Consider the following 15,851-nt stretch of genomic DNA (forward strand, 5'->3'; position numbering starts at 1 on the left):
TTTGAGTCAAATCTGAGTTCGTAATTAAAGTTAAAATATCAAGGTTTAGATTATTTTTAACTTATGTAAAAGAGAACTAGATGCAAATTTTAAAAATCAAATTCTATTTCTTTTTGACGTTTAAAAACTTCACTGTCTTTATTGGTAAGTTTAAAATGGATCTTCTTTGCCGTCCTCAATTTTACATTGAGAATCGCTTTGCGCATTGGCAAAGGTCTTAGTAAGGGAAAAAGAATTGACAAGAAGTCTGCTAGTTTTAACGTTGAAGGGCAAGCTTATTTTTTTTCCTGGTATGTAGTTTGTTTGGCTCAATCTCTCATTTCAGTTACAGGGATAATTGCTCTATTTATTGCAATTTTTAAAGCTTCAGTCAATATTTTATATTTCAGTTTTTGATTGTTTTGTGTTTAGTGTAAAGAGTCTATTCATTTATGTTAAGTGTCATTGAACTTATTGTACATGCAGATATGCAAAGAGAAAATTTTTTTCTTATTTTTAAAGTATTCCTTCAATAATGCTGTGTATGAAAATATTATTCAAAGTGTGGAGATAAAACAAAAACTTTACAAATTAAACTGCCACTCTAGTTGCATTGAAGTGAAGCAATATAACAAAAGAATAATTCAATAATATTCCAAATAAATAAGTTAAAATCATTTGAAAATGAGCATATAAAAACAATCTAAGGCAAACCAAGAAAGGCTAAGCAGCATAGACCCAAAATTTGTATTCAAATATATTAATTTAATTAAAATTTAAAGAGATTAAAAATAAACACGAAGGCAATACACTACTTTTTCATGGGCACTGTACAAGCCTTTGCACGGGATCCTTTCAGTAAATAGCTGTTTAAATAAGTGTTTGTGATTCAAAGCACGATTTTAAAAAAAATAGTTTTCACTGTCAGCAACAGATGAAATATGGAAGTTTCACCATATGCCAGCGGTTCCCAAATGTGGAAGAGTTAGGACTCTTTTAAGGTATTAACAGTTTTGAAAGCCATAATTATATTTAGATCCAATCAAAAATCATTAGTTATTCAATATCTCACACGTCTTTACAAAGTTTATTAAAATAAACTGTTAATAGAAAAGAAATGGCAAATATTTTTAAAATTAAAAAAAAAAAAAAAAAAAAAAAAACAATTTTTCTATTAATGTGTTAAATAAATTGTAGAAAGGACATGCATTTATAAAAAATTCCATTAATATTTCCCTATGTGATCTTCAAATCGAAATGAAGCAACTAAATTTGTTTGAAATGTTTCCCTACTAGATTTTTAATAAAAAAATAAAAATTATTACACTGGTTATATTTTTTTAGCATTTATTCTTGATATATTTTTCTTCTTCTTGTTTTATAAACAAAGTACAAATATCATAATAAAATCTAGTTCATAACATATTAAAGTTCTGAAGAGGAGTAAGATGTATAAAAGAGAAAGCAAATTTTTTACATGCAATAAAAAAGAAAAATATGAACACATTTTTGATAGAACAACATTGCACCAACCTTAGATGAAAAAAAAAATGTATTATGCTTGGAAAATGGAACACAGAATCATTCAGAAAAGAAATCTTAGAAGTCAAAGCATTTCTTAGCACATTGCATTAAATCATTTTAAGGAAATCTGGCTCTAGGTTTTCCGAACAAGGCCTTTTCCACTGCATAAAAACTGCTACTCACAGTTGTGTTTCTTCATGTAGCCAAATAAATGATTATCCTAAAGATATCCAGATCATAAGGATGATGGTCAAGGACTGGTCATCTGATTTAAAATAGAAGTGTGCATATGTGTATAAATGCTCAGGGTTAAATCCTCCATCCCTGAAAAAGAAAAGCAAAATAATGTAATCTCTTAAGAGAACAAAAGAAAAAAAACACATTTAATTAAAAAACATTGGAACAATATACACTCATAGAAATTTTGATCTATATTTTGAATTTATTTTTATTTAAATGTGAGCAGAAAGTATCGTTTTATAAAAATTTATTATTCCCTATAAAATATTCTTATATGTAAAAAAAAAAAAGAGTTTAATTTTGATAATCTAAAATTCAATTATTTTTTTAAAAATCCTATTTTATTGTTCTTAAAATATTTCATGTAAGCTAAGTATTTGTATGATGAATTCAATTTTCCAATAAAAATTGGCTAAAAAATAAAAATGCTAGTACTAGAGTTTTAGTGTACAACTTAGTCGTGGTTTGGAAACCTAGGGCTGTTGCTCACTCTTCGCATGCTACTGATTTCCTGTGGTTTTGAAGGCTAAATGACACTACCCAGCCCAAACACTGAGGCAGTAAGTAAGAGACACTCTAATGCAAAAATTTAGAAATTCATCCCCTGCATGCCTCTTACTTACCACTTGCTTCCTGAGTGTGTGGTTTGCTATGCCGCAGCTGAGATGCGTAAGGTAGCAGGCCAATTGACATAGAATTATGCACAAGTCTCAGTAGTAGCATTTATAACAATAATAATTAAAAAATCAAAAAGCTGCACTGAAAATTTCATGATTTTTAAAAAATAATTTCAGACATTTTGTTCTAAATACCATTTGTAGATTCATGAAAGATTTAAGTAAACCAAGCTTCTTTTGAGATCCTATCAACAAAGAAAACATGAATCTTGAAAAATCAGTGCGGTTGAAAAATTAAATTTCGTAATTCAAATGCACTGAGAAAACTTCATAGTGAGCCAGACACAGAACTATAAGTTGGCACTATTTTTTTAAAAAAAATCTTAGTGCAAGTAAAAAATGCAATAATTTATTAATTTTATTTTATAAACCCCACAGTAACATATGAAGACATGTTCACCAAATAAACCTTCCCCTTCATTTTGAAGAACTGTTGGTTGAAGCCAAGTTTTTGGAGAATTATGGATATATTCTCAATTTCATTAGAAACGACATTTTGCAGGGAATTCTCATAGAATTTTATAATTCATACAGCTTGTTTAAATGCATTATCTACAGTATGAAAAAATAAGCATTATACACTTTAAATAGTTTTTGGCCTAGTGATAAGGTATTTACATTTACATCCTTAGATGTAATCTTTATTATAATTTGACAACTAAATTATTTTAGTTAACGCGTATATTAGAAAGTTTGCTTTTACGTGGTGTAAAATAAAACTCTCTTTTTTTCTTTGAGAAAATTGGCAAGGTTGTCTTTTTATACACATATGCATTTTAGCACAAGAAAGTTCAAATGTTAAGATGGCATTACAATTCAGAAAATTTCCTTAATTATAATCTCATAAATACAGAATAGAAAGCAGATGAACAGTTTCTGAGATCTGGTGGGACAAGTAATATAACTTTTCACAAAATCACATGTGACTAAAAAGTAGTTTATCACTGTTTCAAGAAGAAAAATGTAGTATAAACAATTAAAAGAATACATTTTTTTAAAGATTTCTAAATTTTCCAGATTTTTTTTAAAAATAAAACAAATGTTTTCATACAGTTTTTTTTGTATGTTTAATAAGAATAATTTATGAAACTGTAACTTAAATTAGAAGCTGAAAGAAAGACTAACTTTTGAAGATTTAATAGAACTATTAAATTGGTTTACATTTTTGTTCTGTTAAAAATCACATTATTTATTGACCTAGCAGAACCAAGTTGCATTAGAACTAACAGCTGCTCACAAGAGAATTAATTATTATTCAAACTAACGGGCTAATCAGAACATGCAATTAATTACTCACTAACATGTTCTGTTTACAATTTCAATGAATTTGTATCCTAGCTAACAACTGTTGCCAACAAGACATTAATTAGCATTTCAAGTAACAGCTGTTCCTAATATGTTCCGAAATTTAAAAATTCAAGTGGTTATTTAACACATCTTAGATAATGGGACAACTGAGAATATGACACATCTATGGCAGATATGCCTTCACAAACTTTAAATTTTCTTACATAACATTTTTTAACTTTACATTATTCAATATTTTTTTAAACGCTTAATAAAAATTAAGCATTAAAAGAAGTATTATAAACTTGTTTTGCATTTTTTATTACCTTTTCAACTTAAAATAATTAAGACTGAAATCAGTGATATATTTTTTACAGGGTTAACACTCAATTTCAGAAAAAAAATTCCCATACTTTTCCAGGTATATGAGGTAAATTTCAATGAAAATCAATACAATATTTTATCGATGCTACGAAATTTTTCATCAGAAAATTTTCATTCTTTTAATTGTAATGCCAAGTATTAGATTTTCTACGTAAAACAAATATTATATGAGGAAGGAAGCGCTTCAGTTTGTCTAAAATGTGAAATTTTTACAATAGATAATTGTAATAGATGTTAGAATTATTTAACTCGAATTTCAACAACTTTACTGCTACTGACAATTTTAAGACTGATTTTTTTCCAGGTATAATGAAGGAATTTTCCAGGTTTTTGTAAAAAAATTGCAACTTTCCCTGATTTTTGGAGTTGAAATAAAATTCCCTGACAATTCCAGGTTTTCCCTGACCCGTGGGAACCCTGATTTTTATTGGCAATAAAAATAAAAATGATTGAAAAATTGTATATTTTAGTCACAAAAGTCCATTAAATCTTCCCGCCTCTAATTGGAAGTAATCCCATAAAGAATGGAAATATATCTGATAAGTTATTTTTATAGGTATAAAATATTAAACAAAAACCTACACCCTTAATCAAGGGTGGTCATTTGGATTTCTCGACATAATTTCATAATTTAAATTTACATAAATTCGTATACAAATGCTAACATGAGAAAAATGCCCAAATATCTAAGAAAGTTGTAAACAAATTTTGATGTTACACTTTTTGTTTGAACTGATATTGATTACAGAATTATAGTCTATATTATTAATCAAATTATTTCAATTTTTTGTATTGATTAAATGTTACAATAAATGATAATAAAAAACAATGGCATATATTATTAGAATACTCAGTCATATGAAATTAAAGAAATTATGCAATGATCAGTGCACAACTTTAGAGATAATTGTACCCGGAGTTCATATTTTCCTCATAAGATAGCATTAATGAGGAAAAACAACACAGTGAGTATGTTGTCCTTTTAAGATAAATATTTCCACAAAGAGAAAGTGTTATTTCTAATGTACTTATAATGCAAAAATAACTCATAAAATTCATTTTTCATTTCACAACACAAGAAAGTTATTAAAATGGTTGGGTAGCAGTTGTATTTCAACTTCTTCCTTTTACTCTGAATGATTTAAGAAAAAGCTGGAATTTTCTTACTATCTGGATCTAGCAATACGCCCTGACATCAAGAAATTAACACTCAAAATTTTTCAGAAAGTTTTTACTTTTATGGACAACATTGTATCAATGTAACTACATGCACAACATAAAACAGAAATTTCACTTAGTTAGAGAAACTTCATTAGCTTCAAAAATATGCAGATAGAAACAGAAGTCAACACGTTTAACTCACTAAAAAATAGGCGACTTGCAAGATGTCAACGAGAAGAAATAAAAGTAATTTAAACCATAAAATGGAAAATAAGTTGAGAAACAAAACTAGAAAAACTGCAATAGCCGAGCGTGAAACAAAACAAGAAAAAGTATAGTGGCGGAGAGGAGCAAATCAGGTTCAAATGCATTTCTACGCCCTATGAAGAGATGGTGAGGAGGAACTGTTGTTAACAAGGGAATCAGCTTTCATGTGAATGAAACAAGATTTTAGGGCATCTAGATAAGCTAATATGACTATGGAGGATACAATTGTGGCATTGTCGAAAGTGAATCTATGCCTAAGATTCCAACAATGGGCAACAATTGATGATTTATTGTACTCTTGATAAAGGACATATCTATTGCATGCCAGGCAACTACTACACTTTTTGCAAAATATTTTCTAGAATGGTAGTCATTTTGAAACCAAAGCTTTCAGAATTTTGGGTAATTTTGCCAACATTTTAAAAGTCACACCACAAAGTAGCTGGAAACATGTGGCATTACATAAGAACTTCTAAATCATTTATATGTAGTGGCGTGGAAAATAGGATTAAATGAATAAAAAATATTACATTAAAGCATCAATTCAGCAATTACTAGAATAAATTTTTAAAAAAAGCGTAGAAAGTTGGCAGCCCTGCGTGCCTAGTTTTTCTCATGTAGCCAAGCTCGCACTGGCAAGTAATGTGGTAAATACCCTAGAGATTTTCAAAACTAAAATGATCTAAAAAAAAAAAGACTTAAATTTAATTTTTTAAGTCCTAAAAATGACTTTTAAACCAAAATGAGAGGAGATATATATCACATAACAAAAAAAATAAATAAATAAAAAGTACAGCAACAAATTCACTGTAAGGATTATAAGTGGGTTGTCTCGGTCGTAGTATAGCTCGAGTGTAGCTGAATCAACTATAGAAATGTGAAATCCACGGTTAGCAGCAAGCAAGTGGAAGAAATTAAGTTTGGACATTAAAGAAGACGAGTCAGAGTAAAGGTCAAATGTATGGAGAACAAAAGTGTAAAATTTCTAACAACTAGGGTGATTAGAACTAACTCAAGGAGTTTCGTTACAAGAACATCTTAAAAAGGTATGGTAAAATTAATTTTCCCGCCTAAGTAAATTGAACGTTGGGGTCAATTGAGTTGACAACAGAAAGAAACTCTAGAAAACCTCTTATCACTGTCTACTAAGAAAAAAATATCTTATCTCATAAGAATTAGAAAAATTAAAAACGTTTTCATAACAATGAATGAAAATTCCTCAATTTGTTTATAGTATTTACCATTAAAATAAAAATCAGTTTTCTGTGCTCTTTCGGACTGCACTAAACGTAATGCCATTTCAAATTGTGCTCGTTTCTATCACCTCCTATAAGTTTACAAATCTCAACCTGCTTTTAGACATATTATATATAATATTGCCTCTACATTGATTGTTTCTCGCTATTTAGTTCTTATCATCTCACCTCTAGCAAAATCCATACTGCTAAAAAAATTTCCATAATTTTGTTTCCCAACTAGCACATTTTTCCTATTCCAAGAAAATTATGCATCTCTTGGTGTTGTTTCTCTTTTAACTAATGTCAATATTAACATCATAACATGCTTGTGGGGTCTTCCGAATTCATTTGTTTAATTGAGAGTTAAATGAAAAGAATGCGTAAAATTCAGAAAAAGTGTAATAATAATGAATGACGCACTTTTCCAAGCTTAGGCGTAAAGAAAAAAAAAAAAAAAAGGAATCGGAAACAGTAACCCAGAAGTCTTACGACGAATTTACATTCCTAGCGCCATATGTTGTTAGCTTTATACGGTTAACCATCCATAGCGTTTAAAAATGCTTTTCCCCCTAATTTGCCCCTCTTGGTCACAGTGGTTTTTTCATCTTTATTTTTGTTTCACTCTCGGCTACTATGGTTCAACTCGACCTTATTTTCCATTGCCAACTTTTCATTTTATATTTCAAATTACGTTCTTTCTTCGCATTCACGCCTGACAAGTTTTTAGAATGGGCACATATTTTAGACAGTATTAAAAATTTTGAATTTTATTTCTATGTGCATATTTTTCAAGACAATGAAGTTTTTTAATCAAGTAATATTTTACCGCATCAGTTTCTTGGGAATAATGTAGTTAATAAAATAGGATTATTTTTTATTTGCAATTATATTTATTAAAAAAAAAAGATTACCATACATCTTCAAATGGGCCTCAGAAAGAACAATATCTCTACTGCCATGTTTCTGAAATAAAAATTTTGTAATTAAAAAATTATAATTTGTACTGATTTCTTTTTCAGTGAATTAAAAATTGAATTGTGAATTCAGGATCCATTTTCGTTTTTTCATTCCTTCATTTTCTACAAACATTCATATGTAGGTCTCAACCAAATATTCTCATACTTCAAAGTTTTTCTTTGTTAAAAAAAAGTGAAGATAGTTCAAATATATTGTAATAAAATGGCAATTTATAGTTCTCAATAAGTAAAGTACAATTTTTCCACATTAATCTATGTGATTTATTATAATTATTATATAAACGTAGGAAAGTTAAACTTAATAGCTAACTATTATTCCTCAGTTAACATTTCATATTATAATATACTGTTTGAAATGCAAAGATTCATATGTAGGTCTCAACCAAATATTCTCATACTTCAGAGTTTTTCTCTGTTAAAAAAAAGTGAAGATGGTTCAAATATACTGTATTAAAATGGCAATTTATAGTTCTCAATAAGTAAAGTACAATTTTCAACATTAATCTATGCAATTTATAATTACTACATAAATGTAGGAAAGTTAAACTTAATAACTAACTATTATTCCTCAGTTAACATTTCATAACATAATACACTGTTTGAAATGTAAAGAACTACTTATTTAATTTTCATTTTGGTGAGTTTTACAAATAATTACACTCAGCAAATGTGTGAAATTTTATAGATATTTCTTTTTCATTTTCAATTTTCGACACAGAACAGAAACAAAAGCAGACAAATAACAAAAGTAATTTTCAAGTAGGTAAAACTGTTTTCTCATTAGAAATTGCATATTTTAAAAACATTACATATTTGTAGTGAATTCACAGAATATTTCAATTAATAACATTTTCACCAGAGGAAAGGTAGGTACTTTATTTACGCCATACTAGAGCTGTACAATGGGCTATTGGCAATGTTCTGAGAATTATTCCCGAGGATTATCCGAAGACATGCCATGAATTTGAACCTCTGCAGAGGGATGGCACCCCTGCCTCGGTAGCCCGGCGACCTGCGTGCGAAGTCGAGCACTTTACAGCAAAACTGTTTAACGAGGACCGATTCCCCGCACCCTCTGTCCCTACGAAAGCTGATCAAAGTGGTCACCCACCCACAGGGAGTGATGCTTGACTTTGGTATTCTACCGGGAACAGTGTCTCTACTAGGACCACAAATGGAAAGGGAGTTACTACTAAAAATACATTACTTTCATATTTTAACTAATTCATAAAATTCAAAGATATAAATTTAAGAAAAAAATATAATTTTTTTTACTAAGATAATAAATAAATTTACACACTTCTTGAATTGAGAGCCATCCAAAAACCAAAATTTTTTGCTGATGATATTTACAACTAATTTTGCATAAAGCTGGACACTGTCACTAATTGGAAAAACTTAAATATTATGCGTTAAAGTTTGCCAAAGAAAGTATTATCTTCTTCAAAAAATATACTAATCTGATTGTTCATTAAAAAAATATATTTGTAAAAATATTATTTCGTATTTGTCATTCATAAAAAGTAGCATACAGATTACTACAAGAATTCCTTATAATTCACAAAAAGTAAATTCTGTGTATGTAAAAACAAGTTTATTACTTATTTACTTTACTTACAGTATAACTTGTTATTTATTGCACTTTAACAGAAAAATGTACAAATCATATAACACAAAAAAAATTTAAGTATCCAGATTGTGACTAATATTTAATGAGTACCAATATACAAACATTTAAATAAACGAGATATGCAATCATTATTTTAATAACAAAAGATAAATTTTAATTTAATTTCTTTTAATTAACCCTTTAACTTTAGACTTTTTACTCAATTCAGGGTACAATAAGTTTACTTTCAAACACAGAAATAGAATATTTTAAAATTTCAATGAAGAGAAACATTCTGAAATAACAAAAGATTAGTCTCAAACTTTCAAGCACATAAAATATTAAATTTTAATGAAAAACTTTGATATTTAATGTGCTTAATGAAAGAGTTAGGAGGAAGAATATGTTAAAAGAAACATTTCTGTAAAATGAAGAAAATCTGTTTTGAAATGCATAAAAACGACAAAAGACAGTTTAAAAACATTGTATGCAATCAAAAAAATCCTTAATAAAAACTTGAAATATAATGTCCTGAAAATGAAGATTTTTGTTTAAGAGCTTTTTAACATGTTCTTTGTTAAACAAAACATTACAAATCAGAAAAAATAAATAAATGTAGACAATACCAAAATTTTGTTTTTCCTGATCCGGATGAGCCACACATTTCTGGAACTTTCTTCAGTAGTATTCAACCTTTTAGAAGTCTATCAAGTGTTGTGCATGTGGTTGTGCTCGGATTCAGATATTTTTCAACTTTTAACTGCACTCAGACCAAGACTGCCATTTCTGCAGACAATCCAACTTCTGAAACATATAAGAGCATAAGAGAATTGTTTACTTAGGAATATTCTACTATTCTCTGAATTGAATTAGAATGACTCAACTCACAGAATTGTTTAATTCTCTCAATTTCTCATACTAAATTGAATAAACGTTTCTATTTGGTATTTGGCCAATTTTCTTGACTGAATATTGGACAAAATCATTATTGGATAGTTATATCTCGAATATTTATTACAATAGTATAAGTCAATTAATATAATTTTTGATTTATTTGCGAATAATAAAAATCAAAACTATAATTTCCATTTCTTTTGAAAGAAGGCAATGACATGGTGACTGCCAATACATTTTGATAGGTTTTCATATTTTTAAAATTTTTTTTCATTTATAAGTAATCCATATTTTTTCTAAAAAATTTATAGGGCCTAACATAATTATGCAGATAAGAAAAAAAGTATAAAATTTTAAATGTTTCATTTAGAATGAAAATATAAAATATAACCGACATTTCGTAGAAATAACAAAAAGTAAAACATATTTTTATTTTGAAATTCTCTTTTTATAAGCAATAATAGGATTTATTTTAAAAATTTATTTAAAATGAAATTTTAAATTAATAGGAAACAATGCAAGTACAGATGAAATGAAATATGAAAGCAGAAAAGAGCTCGTGACTGACATATATTACAATTTTTATGTGATGTTACTAATTCATATACTAACATTTTAATAAACTGTTTCCATTACTGTTATAAAATAATTAAAAGCAAAAATTTTTGATTTCATATCTAAAATAGTTAAAAGCTTTAAAATTTGTTATTGGAGACATGCTTTTAAATTGTTTATTTTTTGACTTTATTAGACATGCTATTAATTATTTTTGTTATATTACTATTTGTTTCATGGAATTGCCCTTAAAACAATCATTGATAATTATTCATCATTATTTACATGTTGGCAAATATCCTTCCTTTTTATAAATTTATAAAGTAATGTTTTGGAACAATAAATGAAAAATATTCACTCGGAAAAAGAATTTAGACTATCATCTAAGTTTTTGATGCTTGTTATGTCAAAAAAAAAAAAAAAAAACATAAATAAGTATAAAAAAAACAATGCTAGAGGAAATTTTTTTCAATAAAATCACTTTCAGCAACAAATATAAAATCAATTTAATCAATCAAAAGTCTAATTTAATGAAAAAAAAGTGACAATTCAAAAATGGGGGGAAATTCCATATTGCGATCTGTCATGCAAACTACAATAGCCATGGTACAAAATTGATTTTAAACTTGCAAATTTAAAAAAAACAACAACATGTAAATGTTTGCCTGGGGGAGGTTACAAGTTATACCATACAAGTTTGTCTTTTTTTGGGATTTTTTTTCTAGTTTCTTTGCAGGCCGCTGCCCGGAAGTTGACAAGACTTGGCGATCATTCTGCCACAAATCACGAAATGGTAATCTCTTCAATTTCTCCAAGTTAGTTCCCTTCTCTAATACTTTTTCAAGTTCCTCGCAGGAAACTGCCAGGAAATAGTTAAGACTGAAATATATCTGTTTAAAAGTTACTAAATAAATAATTGAATTGCTTCAAACTTTTGATTTAAAAAAGTTATCAGAGTTACTATTTCCATTTTTTTTTTCTAAAAATAGTATTACGCAGAGGAATAATTATTCTATCATCAAAAAATTGTTAAACAAGAAAAAAAAAACACTCATAAATTGCACAAGAAGCTCCAATGTCATTTTAAAACAAGTACTTGTCAATAGATAATTTTTTAGGAAAATAATGTAGAGAATATTAATGTTATGAATGTAAAATTTGCATTAAAAATAAAATACGACTCGTAATCAAACCTATGGAGAAAACTTGAGTTTTTGATAACCTTTTTCATTCTTATAAATATTTTATAAACACCAACGAACTTCGATAACAAAGTTTGGCAAGTTCGTTAAGTTATTTTCAAGTTCATGAAGATTATAAATCCAGAATTAAACAGTTTAAAACGAACACTCTTTGACACTGGAAACGTTAACAATTCTCTAGCTATTATATATTATTTAATAACTACATACAAGTGATCTATGTGACACAAAATCAAAAACACTATTTATTTTTTTTAAAAGTTCGCATTGGATATCGCTACCGGTTGCTTAATTTTGCTACACTAAACCTTAGTAAACTATGGCTCTTGAACTTAGGATTCATTTTTGCTGCATATATAAAATTCGCGAATTCGGAGATGCGATTCAAAACCCGATTTGCGAATTTTTCGCTGATGATGCTGTGTTCCACAGTAGTTCAACATTATTTTCAATAAAAAATATTGTCTTCTGATGCTTGTACACTTTCCAGTCAGCCTACTAAGTAACCAAAAAGTTCATATCTTCGCTAAATTTGCCAAAAGCCACAGTATGCCACAGTAGTACTACATAATTTTCAAATAAAATAATTACTAGTACATTTTGTATCATTAGCTGTAACAGCCTTATTAAAAGCGGAGTAAAATATGCCTCAATTTAATTTTACAATGGCTTGTTTAAAATGTTAACTTCACAAGCTTATGAAGTTGCTCAAAAATTAAATTATAAGACAATAAATTTCGTCCTCTTTTTATATTATACCTTATTCTGTTTAGTGATGAATTTATCGCATTTGTTAATGAATTAGAAGTTAAAGTCTTTTAATCAAATTTTATTAAAAATGTACATGATTTTAATTTAAATTAAAATGAAGTAAGAGATTTAATTCGTAGATCAAATGGAAAAATATATAAATATATTTAGATTGAGCAAATATTTAAATTAATGGATATTAAATTGGTATTTAAGTCAATTGGTTTATTATTCCACCTTTTCAAAAATATTTGATGCGTCTAAATGCAATTAGCCATTTCACAAATCTTACCCTAATTAGGATTTTATGACATAATTTAACACTGATGATGACTAATAACTGAATATAATTTTAAGCAAATTCTATAATTAAGCATTAGTGTAAGAGGCAATTATAATACATTTATTTTATCCACATTGCAGAATTATAAAACCTCTGATGTAACTAAAACTAAAAAAATATAGATATAAGAAAAATTCGTGTTTTTTCCCTATCATCTAATATTACAATAACAACAATGAAACTTAGGTTATAAAGGATTAATAGTTTTGTGCTCATGCTTGCCAATTGTAATTAAATATTCCTTTTGTCAATTTCAAAATATCATCTGATTCTTTTTGACCAATGAGAATATTGTAAAATCCCATCATTTGCCTTGACCAATGAAAATATTGAAAACCCATCACATGATTAAATTCTTATCGATATAATTTTCTGAAATATCTTTCTTTTCAACTTGAGACACTGCCATTGAAACTTAACAAGTGTTATTGTGACTCAAAGCTATTAAAAAAATTGCTTTTTCAACGATTGTTTTCCACACTTTGTACTTTGTTTTCATGCTTTTTTACTCTCTCTTCTGGTTAAAGTATTCATCTTTTTTTGACGGTGATTTATTTTTTCAGCTAAAATGCTTTTATGACCTCTTCTTCTGGATTTATGTTTTCACTAAGTACACTTGGAAGTTGAATGGTTTTAATCCTAAGATGGATTTATTTCAAAGGCTGAATTTGATCTTTTACGAGTTGAAGGTTTTTTACTGGTTTCTTTACCTTGTTTACCAAGTCTACTCAGTATCCTGTTTTTGGGACATTTTAATGTCCTTTTATGAACTCTACATTGCTCTGGATTTCTGTTCCTACTTTGTTCCTTAGATATTTTTGTTCAATATTTTGATACACCATTTGTTCAATGTGTATTTATTATAATCAATTCGTTTTTCGATGGTTCAATATCATTTCTATTAATTCTTAAAATATTTAGAATCGTATATTGGCTTTTGCCGATCTATTAGATTTCCTTATTTGGAAGTTGGTATATTTTTAAGCAATTAAATGAATCTTAAATCTTCATTTTCCTAATTTCTCCTTCAGAATAAATTCTTTTCTTCTATTTAGTACAAAACTATCCACAAATCATAGATACAATTTGGATTCTTTTAAATCATTAATTCTTTTATCGGTAACTGAATTTCATTTGGATTAAATCCCAAATTTTTTGGAATAGTTCATGGGCTGTTACCAATAAATTGGATTAGCTCATTTTAAAGTTGATAAGCTTTTAAGCAATTAATTGAATCTTGTATTTTTTGTTTTCGAAGCTTTGCAGCAGTTTCTTTTTCAAGATTTTAAAAACTAATGTTTTTGCTGATTATGTATGTTAAATAAGTATTTTCTTTTCAGGTAACATTTAAACTAAAATGAAAATTAGTTCGAACTGGAATAGTAAAGTCACCCATATAGTAAATATTTTATTTATAAACTGGTATGTACCTTTAAAACTTTCTACTAATCGAATCGCGAAACTAAAAACAAGCAACCTGAAAATAAATAAATAGTACTTGTAAACAACTTTAATCTAAACTGCAGTAGATAAAATACAGTTTCCTTTAGATTTTCATACTTATGTAAATATTAAAAAATAAATTCATATAATGAACTTATAAGAAATATTAAATCTTAATGCCTCGAGATTTATTTCACTTTAAACATGAGTTCATATATTTAAAATAGCTTAATAGCAATTAGATTAATTTTGACAGTTCCTATTAAAGTTTAATATTGTAGATTTTTAAATTTTTACAATATATTTTTTATACAATATTTTATATCTCTCTTCGTCGAAAAATGTGTTTTGAATGGTAAGTCAATTTAGTAACCAAAACCTTCATAACCAAAAAAAAAAACAATTATCGTTTTAAAACTTACTGAAGAAAGTATTACGTACCAAAAAAGTCATTACCAGATTAAAATTATTAATAGTGCATTTTAAGGCAAACTGATTTAATAATCGAAAAATTCATATTGTATTTAAATTCACCAAAAAGGATTTTATATCATAGTACCATATTAATTTAGAATTGTTTCTAATTATTAATAGTACGTTTTATGATAAGCTGATTTAGTAACCAAATATTTCACATCGTTGTTAAACTTGCCAAAAATATTGCCTACTTCAGTAGTTCCGCATATTTTCAATTAAAATTATTGCTAGTGCACTTTACGTCAAGCGTTTCTGATACCAAATAGTTCATATTATCACTAAACTCTCCAAAAAGTTTGCATTTCGCAGTAGTAGTACAACATTACTTTTAATAAAAAAAAAATTATTGGCTTTGTTGCTTCTACACTTTTTAGTAAGCCTACTTAGTAACCAAAAAGTTCATATTTTAGCTAAACTTTCCAAAAGAATTGTATGGCACAGTAGTGCAACATTATGTTCACTTAAAATTATTACTAGAGCATTTTAAGGTAAATCTATTTAGTAACCAAAAAGTTCATATCGTAGCTAAACTTGCCAAAAGTATTATATACTTCTGTAGTACCACATTATTTTCATTTAAAATAATTGTTGGCACATTTAGTATTCTTATTTATAAAAGCCTTATTTAAAGATGTATTAAATATAATGCCCATTTTAATTTTTTAAGTGACTTGTATTAGATGTTTACCTCACGTGGTTATGCCATTTCTCAAAAATTATAACACAAATAATTTCGTCATCTTTTTATTTTATACCTTCCTCCTATTTTATGACGAATTTATCGCATTTGGAAATGAACTAAATGTTTATGCCTTTTAATAAAATTCTACAAAAAATTACACGT

The 15,851-nt window shown here is 27.4% G+C and overlaps 1 protein-coding gene across 6 annotated transcripts in view; it reads right to left on the bottom strand.

Moving 5' to 3' along the window:
- LOC107448147 (uncharacterized) overlaps positions 1-15,851 on the bottom strand; it is a 170,580-nt gene that overhangs the window by 10,382 nt on the left and 144,347 nt on the right. The window contains exons 1-4 of one of the 6 annotated variants that reach the window (XM_087168821.1): positions 12,015-12,416; positions 9,970-10,147; positions 7,674-7,720; positions 1,687-1,827 (exon numbers count right to left, since the gene is read on the bottom strand). The gene's annotated coding sequence lies outside the window, so the exon portion shown is untranslated. Of the gene's footprint in view, positions 1-1,578; positions 1,828-7,668; positions 7,721-9,969; positions 10,148-11,985; positions 12,417-15,851 lie in introns of those variants that run through there. The other 5 variants (XM_087168818.1, XM_087168809.1, XM_087168804.1 and 2 more) reach the window with 5 other exon arrangements.

Source organism: Parasteatoda tepidariorum, chromosome 1, assembly GCF_982258835.1.
Source record: "Parasteatoda tepidariorum strain Cologne lab strain chromosome 1, Ptep-v5.0, whole genome shotgun sequence".
Classification (NCBI taxonomy): domain Eukaryota; kingdom Metazoa; phylum Arthropoda; class Arachnida; order Araneae; family Theridiidae; genus Parasteatoda; species Parasteatoda tepidariorum.